Raw genomic sequence first — 19787 nt, forward strand, 5'->3', positions numbered from 1 at the left:
CCCCTGGAGGTGAACCTTCTGGTAGCGTTCTAAGATGATCTGAAGTGCTGATCATGTTGTCACAGGCGTACTTCTAAGAGAAAGGATGACGCCCATGATGATGTCCTCTGTGGGACGGCAGTGACAGCAGACTCCCCAGGCATGAACAGAGCAGCTCTACTTAGTCGGCACTCTTAGTCAAACAAAGAAAACTGCATAGCTAACTGAGGAAAAATAAAATACATTATATAATAGAAAAATTCCCTGGGGAGGGACTCCAAAGAGGATTACCAAGGGAACAACATAAAATAAGTTTTGCGCCCTCCCTTCCTCAGTCGACATCCAAGGGAGAAGGGGGAGCGGAGTAAGTGTAATAAAAATGTTTTGATTATAAAATAAATTTTTGAATATACTTACCCGGTGATTATAATAGCTGCAACTCTGTTGCTCGACAGAAAACTCTAAGGAAAAATTCGCCAGCGATCGCTACACAGGTAGGGGGTGTACCCAACAGCGCCATCTGTCGTCCAGATACCCAGTACTCATTGTAAACAAAGAACTCAATTTTCTCCTCGGTCCACTGCGTCTCTATTGGGGAGGAAGGGAGGGTCCTTTAATTTATAATCACCGGGTAAGTATATTCAAAAATTTATTTTATAATCAAAATAACATTTTTCAATATTTAACTTAGCCGGTGATTATAATAGCTGATTCACACCCAGGGGGGTGGGTAGAGACCAGCAAAATATGTTTACATCATTATGAGCTAAGAATTTTTATTTCATTTTAGAAGTTATCAAAATAACAAAAACAAAATAAATAGGTACCTGGTAAGGAAGTCGACTTGAACAATTACTCTGCCTTTTTAAGTACGTCTTCCTTACTGAGCCTAGCGATCCTCTTAGGATGCTGAGCGACCCCTAGGATCTGAAGTATCAAGGGTAGCAACCCATACAACAGGACCTCATCAAAACCTTTAATCTAGGCGCTCTCAAGAAATGACTTTGACCACCCGCCAAATCAACCAGGATGCGAAAGGCTTCTTAGCCTTCCGGACAACCCAAAAACAACATTTCAAGAGAAAGATTAAAAGGTTATGGAATTAGGGAATTGTAGTGGTTGAGCCCTCACCCACTACTGCACTCGCTGCTACGAATGGTCCCAGAGTGTAGCAGTCCTCGTAAAGAGACTGGACATCCTTAAGATAAAAAGACGCGAACACTGACTTGCTTCTCCAATAGGTTGCGTCCATTATACTTCGCAGAGATCTATTTTGTTTAAAGGCCACGGAAGTAGCGACAGCTCTAACTTCGTGTGTCCTTACCTTCAGCAAAGCTTGGTCTTCCTCACTCAGATGGGAATGAGCTTCTCGTATTAACAGTCTGATAAAATAGGATAAAGCATTCTTTGACATAGGCAAAGATGGTTTCTTAACTGAACACCATAAAGCTTCAGACGGGCCTCGTAAAGGTTTAGTTCGTTTTAAATAGAACTTAAGAGCTCTTACAGGGCATAAGACTCTTTCTAGTTCATTTCCAACCATATTCGATAAGCTTGGAATATCGAACGATTTTGGCCAAGGTCGAGAAGGCAGCTCGTTTTTGGCTAGAAAACCAAGTTGTAGAGAACATGTAGCCGTTTCAGATGAGAATCCGATGTTCTTGCTGAAGGCATGAATCTCACTGACTCTTTTAGCTGTGGCTAAGCATACCAGGAAAAGTGTCTTTAAGGTGAGATCTTTCAGGGAGGCTGATTGTAGCGGCTCGAACCTGTCTGACATAAGGAATCTTAGTACCACGTCTAAATTCCAACCAGGTGTAACCAAACGACGCTCCTTCGTGGTCTCAAAAGACTTAAGGAGGTCCTGTAGATCTTTATTGTTGGAAAGATCTAAGCCTCTGTGACGGAAGACTGATGCCAACATGCTTCTGTAACCCTTGATAGTGGGAGCTGAAAGAGATCGTTCTTTCCTCAGATATAAGAGGAAGTCAGCTATTTGAGTTACAGAGGTACTGGTCGAGGATACGGATACTGACTTGCACCAGTTTCGGAAGATTTCCCACTTCGATTGGTAGACTCTAAGGGTGGATGTTCTCCTTGCTCTAGCACTCGCTCTGGCTGCCTCCTTCGAAAAGCCTCTAGCTCTCGAGAGTCTTTCGATAGTCTGAAGGCAGTCAGACGAAGAGCGTGGAGGCCTTGGTGTACCTTCTTTACGTGTGGCTGACGTAGAAGGTCCACCCTTAGAGGAAGCGTTCTGGGAACGTCCACTAGCCATCGAAGTACCTCGGTGAACCATTCTCTCGCGGGCCAGAGGGGAGCAACTGGCGTCAACCTTGTCCCTTCGTGAGAGGCGAACTTCTGCAGTACCTTGTTGACAATCTTGAACGGAGGGAATGCATATAGATCTAGATGTGACCAATCTAGGAGAAAGGCATCTATATGAACTGCTGCTGGGTCCGGGATTGGTGAGCAAAATATTGGGAGCCTCTTGGTCATCGAGGTTGCGAAGAGATCTATGGTTGGCTGGCCCCAGGTGGCCCAAAGTCTCTTGCATACATCCTTGTGGAGGGTCCATTCTGTTGGAATTATTTGTCCCTTCCGACTGAGACAATCTGCCATGACATTCAAGTTGCCTTGGATGAACCTCGTTACTAGTGATATGTTTAGACCTTTTGACCAGGTGAGGAGGTCCCTTGCGATCTCGTACAACGTCAGAGAGTAGGTCCCTCCTTGCTTGGAGATGTACGCCAAAGCCGTGGTGTTGTCCTAGTTCACCTCCACCACTTTGCCTTGAAGGAGAGACCTGAAGCTTTTCAAGGCCAGATGTACTGCCAGTAGCTCCTTGCAGTTGATATGCATTGTCCTTTGACTCGAGTTCCATATTCCCGAGCATTCCCGACCGTCTAATGTCGCACCCCAGCCTACGTCCGATGCGTCCGAGAAGAGAACGTGGTTGGGAGTCTGAACAGCCAGGGGAAGACCCTCTCTTAGGTTGATATTGTCCTTTCACCAAGTCAGACAAGACTTTATCTTTTCGGAAACCGGGATCGAGACCGCTTCTAGCGTCTTGTCCTTTTTCCAGTGAAAAGCTAGATGGTATTGAAGAGGACGGAGGTGTAGTCTTCCTAGTGACACAAATTGTTCCACGGATGACAGCGTCCCTACCAGACTCATCCACAGCCTGACTGAGCAGCGTTCCTTCTTCAGCATCTTCTGGATGGATAGCAGGGCTTGATCTATTCTGGGGGCTGATCGTCTTGTTGTTCAGCAACGTCCTCATCAGAGGGTTCCTCATCCGAAAACTGATGAGGAAACGGCAACGGAGTGGGCAACGTCTGGCTCGCTGAGTCCGGTCGCACTAGTGGATGCGTGACGGAGCCGGACGCAATATCATGGAACTGCCGCACAGTCTGTGAACTGTCAACAACCATGGGTGCGCGAGGAAGCACAGCGTCAACCCGAGACTGTCTAGACCGTCTGGGTTGTGCAGTCAACACCCTACCGGGTTGCTGAGGTTGACGTACTGCGTCAAAACAAGTCACCTCTGCTGGTTGTTGAACGTCCTGAACGTCAACAACCATCTCCGAGCGTCGCTTAACGTCAACGTGCGGCTGGCAACCCACACTGGGTCGCATCGGTGGAGGAACCACCTCAACTGGCAGACGCGAGTAGGTTACCTCAGCGTCAACAGGGCGCACAACCGACCGGTTGGAAGGTTGTTGGCCAGAAGGTTCGGTAGCAACCTTCTCCGCATTAAAGTCCTCTATCAAGGACGCAAGCTTGGACTGCATGTCTTGCAGCAAAGCCCATTTAGGGTCTACAGGAGCAGGTGTGGCAACAGACGGGGTTAGCGACTGAGGCGGTACCGTTTACCATCCCTGAAAGCCTTGTTATGCGTGACATAATTGTACAGCAAAACTTCAAAGGCTCGAAAACAGCTGTGAAGTTGACCTGTAAACAACTTGGAGCGTCTCCTGGCTAGGCGCCAGGGAGAGTCTACGAGAATTGAGAAGTCTATCTGGGCAGAGGCATGAACTCCCAAGCCGAGAACTTCTCTCGTGTCATATCAGACTCTCGCTCTATAAACCAGTTTAAAAGAAGGGAAAGCAAAGGCTGTATCCCCCAAACTCCTCCTGGTGAAAAACCAGTCGCCTAGCCAACGTAACGCTCTCAAGGAGAGCGAGAGAGCACTAGCTTAAAAACAACGGCTTCGAAGTAGCTAGGCCTAGTGTAAGCTCTGACGTTTAGGCGAACGAGGAGCAGCAGTTACAAAAAGATCCGGACAAAGATCCTTAAAAAAAATCATCATGATTTAATTAAAGTCCATAGGAGGCTAAGCAGCTTTAGGCTCCTCTCCATCTGACAGAGTCCTCAAGGGAATATCAGTAAGAGGGAGAACAGCAACTTCCTCATCTACAGGAACCTTGTCCAATAAAAGCTGAGTCTCAAGCAAGGGAGAGACCTACCGTGGTGGCAATGCTTTACAAGCAGAGTCCACACTCACTGGTGCATTAGTAGCGGACCAGAACGCAACGTCATGTAACTGCTTGACAGTCTGTGAACTGTCAACAACTGAACTGTCAACCACAACAGGTGCGTGAGGACGCACAGCGTCCACTCGAGACTGCTTTGACTGCCTAGACTGAGCAGTCAAAACAACTCTAGAATGCGGAGGTTGACGCCCAGCGTCAAAACAAGTCAACTCCGATTGTTAGTGAACGTCTAGAACGTCAACAGGAACGTCAGCAAGTGGCCTAACGTCCAAATGCGGCTGAAAAACCACACGAGACTGCATCGAGTGTGGTTCTAAACAACCTGACTGACGAGACTAAGCTACGCCAACGTCAACAGTAAGCACAAAGGAACGTTAGGTTGGCTGAAAGCCAGGATATCGATGAGATAAACGGCTAGACTCAACGGACTAATCGGTAGAATAGTCTTCCATAAGGGAGGCAAGCATATACTGCATGTCTTGCCATACAACCCATTAAGGATCAACGGAAATGGTTGTGGTAAGAGACGAGGGTAACGTCTGTGACCGCAACACTTTGCCTACAAAAAAAGACTCTCGGAGTCTGTGTTACGCTTTTGTTAGGCGGCGAGCAGTTATCCGATGACTGCATAGGGTCAGAGCTGTCCTAATGGTTGTAACCAGGACGCTGGACCTGTCCTGAAAGGACTGACTTTCGCTTAAGGGCTTCGAAACCTTGTGACAGGTTTCTTATGCGAAAAGCCTTCGGATGACGAGGAGAAACAACGTCTCTTGTCTTATGGTAGGGGAGATCTTGGTAAGATACACCCGATACCATAGAGGGAAAAACGTCTGTTCGTTGGTCAAGGCCTCTCGAACCCATAAGTCGTTTGACATTACTTCTCCCCTGGGCTTGGGAGCATGTAAGAGGTCCCGGACTAGGTGAACGACAGGCACGAACAGACGAACCCTCGGATGCAACACTGTAACACTTTGCGCCTCGGACGCAACACTAACACTTTGCGCATATCACTTTATCACTTCGATTTTCTGTTTTGCACTTATTTCTACCTGAAACATGCAATTCTACCCTTCATTAAAAGGTAGTAATTGCGAAATCAGTCGTATAATGCAAGCTCATTAATACCAGCAAAAAAACAGAAAACATATTTTAAGATAAAAAAATCAGTGGCTGGGAAAGAGACTAAACACTAGTTCATATAACTACGTTTTCAATCTCTCACCGCACATAGCCTGGGGACGAGAATAAAAACCTAAAAACGTTTTATCCTTCCTCCCCGTACAGCGACTAGGGACGCGAGTAACACGAGAACAACGTTACCCGCTTGAACGGAACGTTTTCTCTCCTCTCTCTCCCTCTGTCTCTATCTCTCTCTCTCTTGATTTCGCACCTAAGAGAAGAGCCCAATTATATTTCGTCAAAAAAACATGTTATTTGACTAAAGGAAAAAACTGAAAGGTTTTTCAAATAAAAAGTTCCTTTAAATTAGAATTTAAAACATTTAAGCTAAGAAAGAATGAACAAAACGTCAGAATCGATTTACTCTTACTGCAAAGTGAAACCGTGATACACTCTCTCTCTATCGTAACGATAGAGCGCATGTTGAACGTCCTGAACGTCAACAACTGCGTAGCATAAAAAAACTAAACGTTAGTTCATCTTTGAAAACAGTACGAAGACTATCAAAGAGATTCTTTCATAAAATATTACATTTAAAAAGTTTTAAATCCTTAGCTCTTTAAAAGCTAATTACGATATAAAGGGCTCAACGTTGATTAACTTCGGTTTCCAAGTTAGGACCGCCTACTCTCAGGGAAGGTCTATATAAACAAAACATTAAAATTTATTTTTATATGTTTATAATAAATGGAAAGTTAATCGAAGAGGCCTAATAAAGGCGGAGAGATATAAAATATATAGAGGAAAATCTATAACGTGATAAGATAATTACTAAAAGCCTAAACACACTTCCGTCTAAGGGAAGGGTCGGCCATTTAAAAGTGAAAGAAAGTCCATACTCTCTTTGTCACCATAATTAAATCTATCCAAAACGATTTCAAGATTTAAGATGAAGATAAAACACCTGCATAGCGAAAGCTCAAAACTAGAATAAAGTACTTCACCAATTAGTTGTGAAAAAACTCCAGTTTAGCAACAGCGAATAAGAGCGTCTTGTCGATAGCTCGACAGAGAGAAAATTGAGTTCTTTGTTTACAATGAGTACTGGGTATCTGGACAACAGATGGCGCTGTTGGGTACACCCCCTACCTGTGTAGCGATCGCTGGCGAATTTTTCCTTAGAGTTTTCTGTCGAGCAACAGAGTTGCAGCTATTATAATCACCGGCTAAGTTAAATATTGAAAAACAAGAATTACAATTATTCAAATCAGCTAAGAAAATTCACTAATAGTAAGAACCACTGATTCTCCGAAAGGAAGTGTTCCCCACGGAGAGGCTTAAAAGTTAAAATTACAAACAATTATAATTTCCCTAAAATAATTGAGAAAAACAATCGGAAGTGCAACCTAACCCATAAACAGAAAAGGTGCTCCCCCCCCATTAGTACACGGTCGTTGAAAGGTGAACGGCCTTGAGAAGAGAAAGACCGTAGTCAATCTCTGAGAGGCCACACTCCCTTCGCTCCAGAATCCATGTTTCCCGTAGGAAAGGGAAAAGGCGAAGACAACAGTTGAATGAGGTGGGTCCAGACGATGACGATTACCCTGCGGCGGCCGAGTCAATAGTTAAACGCCGACGGGAAGATCGATGGACCAGAGGGGGAGAAGTTGTTCCTCACGAAGGGAAGTGCCCTGCGCAAGTGTCATAAGAACCTGAATAGGAAACTTACATCATTTCTATACATTTATATATATATATATATATATAAACATTAAGAATGTTTTTATATATATATATATATATATATATATATATATATATATATATATATATATATATATATAATATATATATAAGAAAAAGTAAGTTAAAAGACAAAAATTAATGGCAGTCCAGAACAGGCGAGGAGGAAGAGCGGAAACATACGCTCTCCATCCGAGCCAAAAGTAAAGTGAGCTCAATCACAGGTGTGTGAAGGGGGGGGGGGGGGCAGTAGCGAGCTACCCTCCCCCTACCCCCGCTAACTAGCGGTGTGGGTAGTTAACCCTCGCTAAATTTTAATGGCTCGTCATTTCAGCTACGCCGAAAGTAACACCCCCTATAAATAGTGTGGTTTGTATTCCAGTTACAGAACAACTAATCTTATTAATCTGCATTAAGAAAAATAAACTAGCATATATAAATCTCTTTCCTAGGTCTTACCACAAGGCTAAAACAAACTAAAATCGCATTAATTACATTCAAGACATTATGTTAACCCTTTTACCCCCAGGTCTTTGGAAATTTCCAACCCTCAACCCCCAAGGGGTTATTTTTTCCCCAGCACATTTTGCAGTATTTTTTTTTTTTAAATTGCTCTAACAGCCTTAATTTTTGTCATAGAGAGGTCAGGTTGGTCTCATTCTCTTGGAAAATGCCTGAAGTTTCTCAAAAAATTATCAAAAATATGAAAAAAAAATTTTTATAGCATTTTTTTGCAAGGACGTACCGGTACGTCCATGGGGGTAAAGGGATGAGTTTTGTGAAATGTACCAGTACGTCCTTTGGGGGTAAAAGGGTTAATAATGAAACTATAGTTTATGATATGTTATTTTCCTTAGTAAAATAAATTTTTGAATATACTTACCCGATGATCATGTAGCTGTCAACTCTGTTGCCCGACAGAAAAAACCTAAGGTCGGGATACGCCAGCGATCGCTATACAGGTGGGGGTGTACAACAACAGCGCCATCTGTCGAGTAGGTACTCAGGTACTTCTTGTCAACAAGAACCAATTTTCTCCTCGGTCCACTGGGTCTCTATGGGGAGGAAGGGAGGGTCCTTAAATTCATGATCATCGGGTAAGTATATTCAAAAATTTATTTTACTAAGGAAAATAACATTTTTCAATATTAATCTTACCCGATGATCATGTAGCTGATTCACACCCAGGGGGGTGGGTGGAGACCAGCATACATGTTAACATTAGAAGCTAAGTATCCCGTATTTCATTTTAGCAGTTATTCAAAATAACAAACATAAAATAAATAAGTACCTGGTAAGGAAGTCGACTTGAACCATTACTCTGCCTTTTTAAGTACGTCTTCCTTACTGAGCCTAGCGATCCTCTTAGGATGCTGAGCGACTCCTAGGTGCTGAAGTATGAAGGGCTGCAACCCATACTAAAGGACCTCATCACAACCTCTAATCTAGGCGCTTCTCAAGAAAGAATTTGACCACCCGCCAAATCAACCAGGATGCGGAAGGCTTCTTAGCCTTCCGTACAACCCAAAAACAACAATAAAAAGCATTTCAAGAGAAAGATTAAAAAAGGTTATGGGATTATGGGAATGTAGTGGTTGAGCCCTCACCTACTACTGCACTCGCTGCTACGAATGGTCCCAGGGTGTAGCAGTTCTCGTAAAGAGACTGGACATCTTTAAGGTAAAATGATGCGAACACTGACTTGCTTCTCCAATAGGTTGCATCCATTACACTCTGCAGAGAACGGTTCTGTTTGAAGGCCACTGAAGTAGCGACAGCTCTAACTTCATGTGTCCTTACCTTCAGCAAAGCATGGTCTTCTTCCTTCAGATGAGAATGGGCCTCTCTAATCAAAAGCCTGATGTAATAAGAAACTGCGTTCTTAGACATCGGTAAAGCAGGTTTCTTAATAGAACACCATAAAGCTTCTGATTGTCCTCGTAATGGCTTTGTACGTCTTAAATAGTACTTAAGAGCTCTTACTGGGCATAGTACTCTCTCTTGTTCGTTACCAACCAAGTTGGACAGGCTTGGGATCTCGAACGACTTGGGCCAAGGACGAGAAGGAAGCTCGTTTTTAGCTAAAAAACCAAGCTGTAAGGAACATGTAGCCGTTTCAGATGTAAAACCTATGTTCCTGCTGAAGGCGTGAATCTCACTGACTCTTTTAGCTGTTGCTAAGCAAACGAGGAAAAGAGTCTTTAATGTGAGATCCTTAAAAGAGGCTGATTGAAGCGGTTCGAACCTTGCTGACATCAGGAACCTTAAAACCACGTCTAGGTTCCAGCCTGGTATGGCTAACCGACGCTCCTTTGAGGTCTCAAAAGACTTAAGGAGGTCCTGTAGATCTTTGTTGGTGGAAAGATCTAAGCCTCTGTGGCGGAAGACTGCTGCCAACATGCTTCTGTAACCTTTGATCGTAGGAGCTGATAGGGATCTTACATTCCTTAGATGTAAAAGGAAGTCAGCTATCTGCGTTACAGAGGTACTGGTTGAGGAAACTGAATTCGCCTTGCACCAGCTTCGGAAGACTTCCCATTTTGACTGGTAGACCTTGAGAGTGGATGTCCTCCTTGCTCTGGCAATCGCTCTGGCTGCCTCCTTCGAAAAGCCTCTAGCTCTTGAGAGTCTTTCGATAGTCTGAAGGCAGTCAGACGAAGAGCGTGGAGGCTTGGGTGTACCTTCTTTACGTGCGGCTGACGCAGAAGGTCCACTCTTAGAGGAAGAGTCCTGGGAACGTCCACTAGCCATTGCAGTACCTCGGTGAACCATTCTCTCGCGGGCCAGAGGGGATGCAACCAACGTCAACCGTGTCCCTTCGTGAGAGGCGAACTTCTGCAGTACCTTGTTGACAATCTTGAACGGAGGGAACGCATACAGGTCTAGATGGGACCAATCCAGAAGAAAGGCATCTACGTGAACTGCTGCTGGGTCCGGAATCGGTGAGCAATAATTCGGGAGCCTCTTGGTCATCGAGGTAGCGAACAGATCTATGGTGGGCTGACCCCACAGGGCCCATAGTCTGCTGCAAACATTCTTGTGAAGGGTCCACTCTGTGGGGATGACCTGACCCTTCCGGCTGAGGCGATCTGCCATGACATTCATGTCGCCTTGAATGAACCTCGTTACCAGCGAAATCTTTCGATCTCTTGACCAGGTGAGGAGGTCCCTTGCGATCTCGAACAACTTCCTCGAATGAGTCCCTCCTTGCTTGGAGATATACGCCAAGGCTGTAGTGTTGTCGGAGTTCACCTCCACCACCTTGCCTAGAAGGAGGGACTTGAAGTTTCTCAAGGCCAGATGAACTGCCAATAGCTCCTTGCAGTTGATGTGAAGTGTTCTTTGCTCCGGATTCCACGTGCCCGAGCATTCCAGCCCGTGTCCGATGCGTCCGAGAAGAGAAGGTGGTCGGGGGTCTGAACAGCCAATGGTAGACCTTCCTTGAGAAGAATGCTGTTCTTCCACCACGTCAGCGCAGACCTCATCTCTTCGGATATAGGAACTGAGACCGCTTCTAGCGTCATGTCCTTTCTCCAGTGAGCAGCTAGATGATACTGAAGGGGGCGGAGGTGGAGTCTCCCTAACGCGATGAACTGGGCCAGCGATGAAAGTGTCCCTGTTAGACTCATCCACTGCCTGACTGAACATCGGTTCCTTCTCAGCATGCTCTGGATGCATACTTGGGCTTGACTGATTCTGGGGGCCGACGGAAAAGCCCGAAAAGCTCGACTCTGAATCTCCATACCTAGATAGACAATGGTTTGGGATGGGACGAGTTGGGACTTCTCTATATTGACCAGGAGACCCAATTCCTTGGTCAGATCCATAGTCCATCTGAGATTCTCCAGACAGCGACGACTTGACGGAGCTCTTAAAAGCCAGTCATCCAAATAGAGGGAGGCTCTGATGTCTGCCAAGTGAAGGAATTTGGCAATATTCCTCATCAGTTTGGTAAACACAAGAGGTGCCGTGCTTAGGCCAAAGCACAGGGCTTGGAACTGGTAAACGACCTTTCCAAAGACGAACCTTAGGAAAGGTTGGGAGTCTGGATGGACGGGGACATGAAAGTACGCGTCTTTTAGGTCCAACGAGACCATCCAGTCTTCCTTCCTGACCGATGCTAGCACCGACTTCGTCGTCTCCATGGTGAACGTCTGCTTGGTGACAAAAGCATTGAGAGCACTGACGTCCAGCACCGGTCTCCAGCCTCCTGTCTTCTTCGCTACCAGGAAGAGACGGTTGTAGAAGCCCGGGGATTGATGGTCCCGGACTATGACTACCGCTCCCTTTTGTAGCAAGAGAGACACCTCTTGCTGCAAAGCTAGCCTCTTGTCCTCCTCCTTGTAGTTGGGAGAGAGGTTGATGGGAGTAGTTGCTAGAGGGGGATTGCGCCAGAACGGAATCCTGTACCCCTCTCTTAGCAACTTCACAGACTGAGCGTCTGCACCTCTGCTCTCCCAAGCCTGCCAGTAGTTCTTGAGCCTGGCTCCCACTGCTGTCTGGAGAGGTAGGCAGTCAGATTCTGCCTTTTGAGGACTTGGAACCCTTCTTCTTTTTGCCACGATGACTGTCGGCACGGGTACCTCCTCTGCTGGAGGTTCTGCCACGAAAGGGCGGGATGAACCTAGACGCTGGTGTGTCCATCCTAGGTCTAGGCACGGAAGGTAAAGCTGTGACTTTACGTGCGGAAGACGCCACCAGGTCATGGGTATCCTTCTGGATCAACGAGGCAGCAATCCCCTTGATCAGCTCTTCCGGAAAGAGACACTTCGAAAGCGGAGCAAACAACAACTCCGACTTCTGGCATGGTGTGATCCCCGCAGACAAGAAGGAGCAAAGGTGATCTCTCTTCTTAAGCACTCCAGACACGTACGAAGCCGCAAGCTCACCAGACCCATCCCGAATGGCTTTGTCCATGCTAGACATGATAAGCATGGCAGAGTCCTTATCCGAAGGGGAGGTCTTTCTGCTTAACGCTCCCAAACACCAGTCGAGGAAGTTGAAGATCTCAAAAGCACGAAAAACTCCCTTCAACAGATGGTCCATGTCAGAAAAGGACCAGCAAATCTTAGAGCGTCTCATAGCCAGCCTGCGGGGAGAGTCAACCAGACTTGAGAAGTCGCCCTGGGCAGAGGCAGGAACTCCCAAGCCGGGTTCCTCTCCCGTGGCATACCAGACGCTAGATTTGGAAGCAAGCTTGGTAGGCGGAAAGATGAAGGCAGTCTTCCCCAGTTGCTTCTTGGACTGCAACCACTCTCCCAGTACCCTCAAAGCTCTCTTGGATGACCGCGCGAGTACGAGTTTCGTAAAGGCAGGAGCTGCTGACTGCATGCCTAAAGCGAACTCGGAGGGAGGTGAGCGCGGGGTTGCAGACACAAACTGTTCCGGATACAATTCCCTAAACAGGGCAAGGACTTTCCTAAAGTCTAAGGAGGGAGGCGTAGACTTGGGTTCTTCTATGTCGGAGTGCGGATCGTCCAAATGCGCAGCTTCGTCGTCATCAGATACTCCATCATCCGAAAGCTGAGGAGGAAGTGGCAAAGGTGGAGCAGAAAGCTGAACGGCTGAATCCGGCAGCACGGGTGCATGCGTAGCTGCACTGGATCCAACATCATGCCGCTGCTGGTCAGTCTGTGAGCTGGCAACAACAAAAGCGGAGTGCTGGTGCGTGGGAGGGACTGCCGTGGGTTGCGGAGACTGCCGCATTGCGTCAAAACACGGCAGCTTGACAGCACCTTCCCACTGCTGATGCGGTAGCTCACGCATGTCAACGGAGGGTGCCGCATGAACATGCGTCTGGCAGGGTCGACTGCGCATCGGTGGTGGAGCTCTCACAGGTGGAGTGTGGGAGCAGGCAGCCGCAGTATCTGCTGAGCGCACAACCGTGGCAGGTTGTAGGTTAACAGGTGCAGTGTCAACCTTCTCAGCACGATACTCCTGCATGAAGGAAGCAAGCTGAGACTGCATAGTCTGCAGCATGGACCACTTAGGGTCTACCGTGGTTGGTGCGGCAACAGACGGAGTGATTGCCTGCTGCGGAACCACTCTACCTCTCTTGGGAGGTGTGCAGTCTTCGGAAGACTGCGGCGAGTCCGAACTGACCCAGTGGCTACACCTGGGCCGTTGGACTCGCTCGGAAGGGACCTTGCGCTTGAGAGGTCGTGAGACCTTGGTCCAACGTTTCTTCCTAGAAACTTCTTCCACAGACGAGGAATGAATGGGCTCACTCGTCTGTTTGTGGATGGGACGATCTCTGACAGATACGTCCGCAACCACTGAGGGTACATCCGTACGCTGATCAAGGCCTGTCGAACCCTTTGGTCCTTCGACATTGCTTCTCCCCTGGGCTTGGGAGCTTGCAAGAGGTCCCGGACTGGGAGGACGACTGGCACGAACAGATGCACCCTCATGCGCAACACTGACACTGACACTTCTCACCGCACTTGCACTCACTACACTTCCCACTGCACTTTTCGCTTTCAACTCTTTGACATCGGCCAAAAGTTGATTCCGGTCATTAGCTAATGACTCCACTCTGTCACCAAGAGCCTGAATGGCACGCATCATGTCCGCCATGGAGGGTTGAGCACTAGTAGCAGGGTCGGGAGTCACCACTACAGGGGAAGGAATAGGTTGAGGGGCATGGGGAGAGGAAAAATCAAACGAGCGAGAAGAATTCCTCCTGATCCTATCCTTCTCTAGCCTACGTGCATTCTTTAGGAATTCATTAAAATCGAATTCCGAAAGCCCAGCGCATTCCTCACATCGATCTTCCAATTGACAGGATTTACCCCTACAATTGGAACAAACGGTGTGAGGATCTATAGAGGCCTTCGGAAGACGCCTAGAACAGTCCCTAGCGCTACACTGCCTGTACTTAGGGACTTGAGAATGGTCAGACATCTTGAATTCTTGAATTAGCCAAGGGGTGGAATCCAAAATCTTATCAAAAAGCTTGATAAGCTAATGATAATAGTTCCTGAATAGCGAAAGCTAAAATCTAGAGCGAATACATCACCAAATGCGTGAAAACAACTCCAGAAACAACAGCGTATCCAAGTAGGTCTTGCCGGTGGCACGACAGAGGAAAAATTGGTTCTTGTTGACAAGAAGTACCTGAGTACCTACTCGACAGATGGCGCTGTTGTTGTACACCCCCACCTGTATAGCGATCGCTGGCGTATCCCGACCTTAGGTTTTTTCTGTCGGGCAACAGAGTTGACAGCTACATGATCATTGGGTAAGATTAATATTGAAAACTACCATTTACTTTTAATGTACTGTACTTGTTTCTCAGCAAAATTTAATGATAAAAATCTATTCAAAGATTTCCTATGGATTAATTATATGTCACTTTGTGAATAAGTAATATGAGAAATTTGGATATAATTTGTATTTTCCCTTAACACCTACCTGGAGTTACAGTATTTATGTGGATATTCTTTCGGCAAAACTGGAAGGTAGCCATAAGACTTTTAATACGAGGTGGCAACCCTCCTAACCACTGTAGTGGGTTGGTAAGGGGTGGCTGGGGGGTACCCAGTCAACTATCTCTACTCACTCATTGGTGAACTACGTCACTTTTTGATTTCATAAAAGCACTGTACCGCTAGAGAGGAAGATGAAGAAAGGAAAAAAAAAGCCAGACATAATTCCTCCCAGACCTAACCCGGGTAACCAATGCATTTCAACTGCTAATATTTGTCCAACAAGGAGCCTGAGGTCATGCTCGTGAACACTGACCTCGAGATCATGATCGTAAGCGTTGTCCTCGTGAATGAGAACGTTCAGACCTCAACTTAGATTGTTTGTCTCGTGCTCGCGAGAGTTCATCTCGTGAGCGTCGATCAGTTGTTGACAGTACATCTGTACTCACCGGTGGCAGAAACAAAAGTGAAGCTTTCAGATGCCACCAGAAGTTTAACCTCTCAAACAATTCTAACGATTGTCACAAGATTGCGCTGAAACAATCACCCTATTAAAGGACAATTGTTTGAATGTCACATAGGAACAAATATATTAAAGGTGGCACCGTAGTGTGGTAATTATTAATAAGTGGTTGACTTACAACTCAAGTCTTATGGGTACAACCCCTGTACTGTGAACCTCAGTTAAAATTTTGTGAATCCTACAAACCTCAATAGGCCTACCCATACTCAAGATATTGAATGTCTTTGGAGGGAAGTAAAAGAATAGGTGTTAATGCCTGGTAATCGGGTCTTTAAACTTCCAACAGTATTTGTCCTGTCTCATTTTTTACTTGTTTCATTTTTTATTCAAGTACCCACAGGAACAGATTCTCCAATTCATGAATTAGAATCAATTTGTCCCCCTCGTTCTGCTTCTTCAACTTCTGATTCTATTCAAGGGAAGTTTGGGAGTTTAGTAGCATTGCTAGTGATGTTAGGGAAAAGAGAGGGCGTAACAGGGTGGGAAGAGAGGGAGTAACAGGGTGGGAAAGGAGAGGGAGTAACGGGGTGGGAAAAGAGAGGGAGTAACGGGGTGGGAAAAGAGAGGGAGTAACGGGGTGGGAAAAGAGAGGGAGTAACGGGGTGGGAAAAGAGAGGGAGTAACGGGGTGGCAAAAGAGAGGGAGTAACAGGGTGGGGGAAAAGAGAGGGAGTAACGGGGTGGGAAAATATTCCCTCAGTAAATAATGAGGACCCAGCCCTTCAAGTTAATTAAGGTTAAACAGTTAACCTTATTTTACTCATTGTTTTTCCTCAGGCAAAATTAGTGGCGGTTCAGGGGAGTTGAAAGGAGGAGGATTTTACCACACATCAGAAAAGTTAGGAGGACCAAATCCCCTAGATTTGGTGGTATTATTAAATCCATAAGTTGGAAAAATATATGGAAAAATATATGGTTTACGTAAGTGGAGTGAAATTAAAGTACAGTATCAAAATTACCTGTAATTTGTATCACGTTCCTCAAAATTTTTTTTCCCAACCTAACAACACTCGTTAACTCAAGCTAATCTCATCTAGCCACGCCTTCCAAACCAAAACTAACTACACCCCGTAACCTTAAGTAACCACATTGGCTTTCCTAACTTAACCTAATCACACATTACCTAACCGAAACTAATGACACTCTCTAACCTAACCTCACAACATCACACATCCCCTAACATAACCTATCCTAACCACACTCCCTAAACTAACCTACCCATAAACCTGGAACCCTCCCTGTAAAGTTATAGTTCCTGTCAGGAAAAGTTTCTAGTCGGAAAAAACTTTGGTGTACGTATGATAGCGACCAACTGTATGTATAATGACGGCCGACAAAGAATACGGCAGTATAAGGGGGGTCGCAGGGAGGCGTTAGCCCCCCCCAGATAAGTAGGTAAGGACTCGGCTTGTAGGTTAGGTTAGGGAGGGGGGGGAGTTTACGTTGGAGTCCATTTTTAATGCACATGGGAGCAACAGGCCGCTAAAATACAAAGGCTCTAAAACTTTTCCCCTACAGCAAATGAGCTTTCATTGACTTTTACCTTTACTTCCATCACAAATGAACCGTCACCCCAACGCTCCCAACGGTGGGAAAATATACATGTCGGGATTCATTCAAAAGGGAACTAAACTCAACCTAATCTTACCTAGTAGTTAAAAGGTCACAGGCCTAGCCTGGGAGCTTGCCCTGCCCCTACCCAGGTCACAAACTTGAAAGGAAATTGGTCTTGTGGGTAATAGTGGAGGAAGAACCACCAGGCAAACTATTGCCGGAAACTGCTCGATCTATTGCCTGGTCTTCTGACCCACTCCTTGTACTCCATCCAGAGACATCTAATGTTCTGAGAATGGATTCCTGGGTCCGAGGGGGTCTACTGTCCTGTGTTCATAGCCTAGAACGAGTAAAGCAATATAAGCATCCGACTAATCACTGATTATAAAACTTTCAGCTTTAACATATTGTTCAATAAACGGGATTAGGTTATAAACATTGAGATCCCTAGTAGGAATATCCACAAAAGGCAACATAAATTACTTTTTCGATGACCCCAAACACCCATATTTCACCCTGTTCGTATTTGGGACTTCTCTAGAAATGTACCTTTGTAATCACTGACGGTGTAATCTCAAGGGCGTCTCTTCCTTTTCTCAGGAATTTTCACAGAATGGTAACAATGATATTGTTATCCTCGCCTTGCCAGTAGGATAATGCCGACTCACACTTAGGGCACTTCAACGTTCGAGGAATGACACAATGTTCCTTCAAAAGCTTCTTCACTACACTTGACGTACCATGGTATTCACCGTGGAATTTTGCTATAGCCATGACATAAACGTAAGGGCAGCCATTAAACAAGGACACGCCCGAAATCATGACGGAAAGAAACAACAGGTGTATGACTGTGTATCTGGCAACTACTAGAAACCTACTAACTTCCAAAAAATTCCAGACAGGACTGCCCATTCTGATTTTGAAAACGCGCTACAGGAGCTTCCAAAAAGCGCTAAATCCTTTCTTAAAAGCGCTGTATAGGATTACTAACCTCATTAACAGAACCGATCTTTTGACTCTACGGTAGGACTCTACAACATAGTTGAGAGAGAGAGAGAGAGAGAGAGAGAGAGAGAGAGAGAGAGAGAGAGAGAGAGAGAGAGAGAGAGCAGTCTCCTATAATATAACTGATAAAGCAGGATTTGATACAATACAGTATGTCAAAAGATACAAAAATGCAGTCAGATGGAAAAGCGCTATGTATCGCGTTAGATTTGACTAAAAAGCGTTAAATAGCGCAGCCGCGCTAACTAGGAAAAAAGCGCGCTAGACTTACCAGAAACGCGCCAAATCTAGCGCAAAAGGCGCTAAAATTGCAACTATGGTTCCAGGTTCCTCGCTGCTCTCTCCACAAAACTGTGATTGTGGGCACACTACTAGAAGAAGGATTGAAGGTGCAAATCTCTGCACTGAAGAAAATTCATTATCATTATTTACCTCCTACACAGACATCACAGCTTACATACTTTTACTTCTAACTTCAAGGGCCTTTCTAATATACCTGGCAACATCTTAAGTTAGCGTTTCTAAATTCCCCATTTCTATGTCATTGTTTCTCAAATTTTCTCAACTACAGCTAAACTACAGCTGCCTCCATACAAACACACAAAGTCTATCTTTATCATTCCTGTTTCTATTAATTTCTTTTAATTCTATCATATTCAATCAACTTATCTCATTTCTCTTCCTCTTGTATTTTTTAAAGTTTATATAGTTTATATAGGAAATATTTATTTTAATGTTACTCTTCTTAAATAATTTTTTTTTTGTTTCCTTTCGTTACTGGGCTATTTTCACTGTTGGAGCCCCTGGACTTATTTCACTCTGCTTTTACCACTAGGGTTGCAAGTAATAATAATAATAATAATAATAATAATAATAATAATAATAATAATTGAGTAATTACTAAAAGTGTCACTATTTGTGAATTTTATATTTTATGGACACTTTTGAGAAATTACTCCATTTCTAATTTAGTTTTATATATATGTATATATATATATATATATATATATATATATATATATATATATGTATATATATATATATATATATATATATATATATATATATATATATATATATATATATATATATATGTGTGTGTGTGTGTGTGTGTATATATGTATATATGTATATATATATATATATATATATATATATATATATATATATATATATATATATACATATATATATATATCTCAAACGTACGCTTGTTTAACTATGTTGACGATGTTAGTTCTAGGACGTTTAATGAGGAAACCAGGCCCTTTTTTTTTCTTAAATTCTATAGTTTTTTATATATATATAATTTTTACTGTTTCCTACGAGGCCAACTGTTTTAAATTAGGAAAAAATAATAGAGGAAGACAATAGTTATGCATATTTTGTCAGTATATGGAGAGCATGGTTTTATAGAAACCGGTGTAGCAGGAAATTTTTCCCCCTGACTGAAATTCCCCCCGGGGAAAATTAGCCTAGGATCGATTTCCCCCCGGGAAAAGCAGCCCGGGATGTTATTCCCCCAGGGGGAATTTCAGCCCTAAGATATCCCCCCCCCTCCCCTAGGCTATTTCTCCCCCACCCTTCCTTACGGAGAAACTATTTTGATTAATTAAATAATCAACGGTAAGTTTGACAGATTATTAGGAATATATATATATATATATATATATATATATATATATATATATATATATATACATATATATATATATATATATATATATATATATATATATATATATATATATATATATATATAGTGAAAAACTTATTCATCTTTCGTACTTGTTTAATGTGGTAGCTTCAGTTTTCTTTCCCTCTGTCAATGTCGGGGTATTTTTTCTGGGTATTTATCCCAGGATAAATCCAAAGACAATCTGAAAAAGAAAACCGAAGGTAGAAATACGTATATCATTATTCAACACTTTTGTTTCACATTCAG

At 44.3% G+C, this 19787-nt stretch overlaps 1 long non-coding RNA gene across 1 annotated transcript in view; it reads right to left on the reverse strand.

Moving 5' to 3' along the window:
* Positions 1–17689, reverse strand: part of LOC137622930 (uncharacterized) — a 42896-nt gene extending 25207 nt beyond the window's left edge. Inside the window, exons 1-2 of the long non-coding RNA XR_011040524.1 lie at positions 17387–17689; positions 16932–17177 (exon numbers count right to left, since the gene is read on the reverse strand). This is a non-coding gene — a long non-coding RNA (uncharacterized lncRNA). The remainder of the gene's footprint in view (positions 1–16931; positions 17178–17386) is intronic.
* Positions 17690–19787: the final 2098 nt, after the last annotated feature.

The sequence above is a fragment of the Palaemon carinicauda genome, chromosome 2 (assembly GCF_036898095.1).
Source record: "Palaemon carinicauda isolate YSFRI2023 chromosome 2, ASM3689809v2, whole genome shotgun sequence".
Classification (NCBI taxonomy): Eukaryota; Metazoa; Arthropoda; class Malacostraca; order Decapoda; family Palaemonidae; genus Palaemon; species Palaemon carinicauda.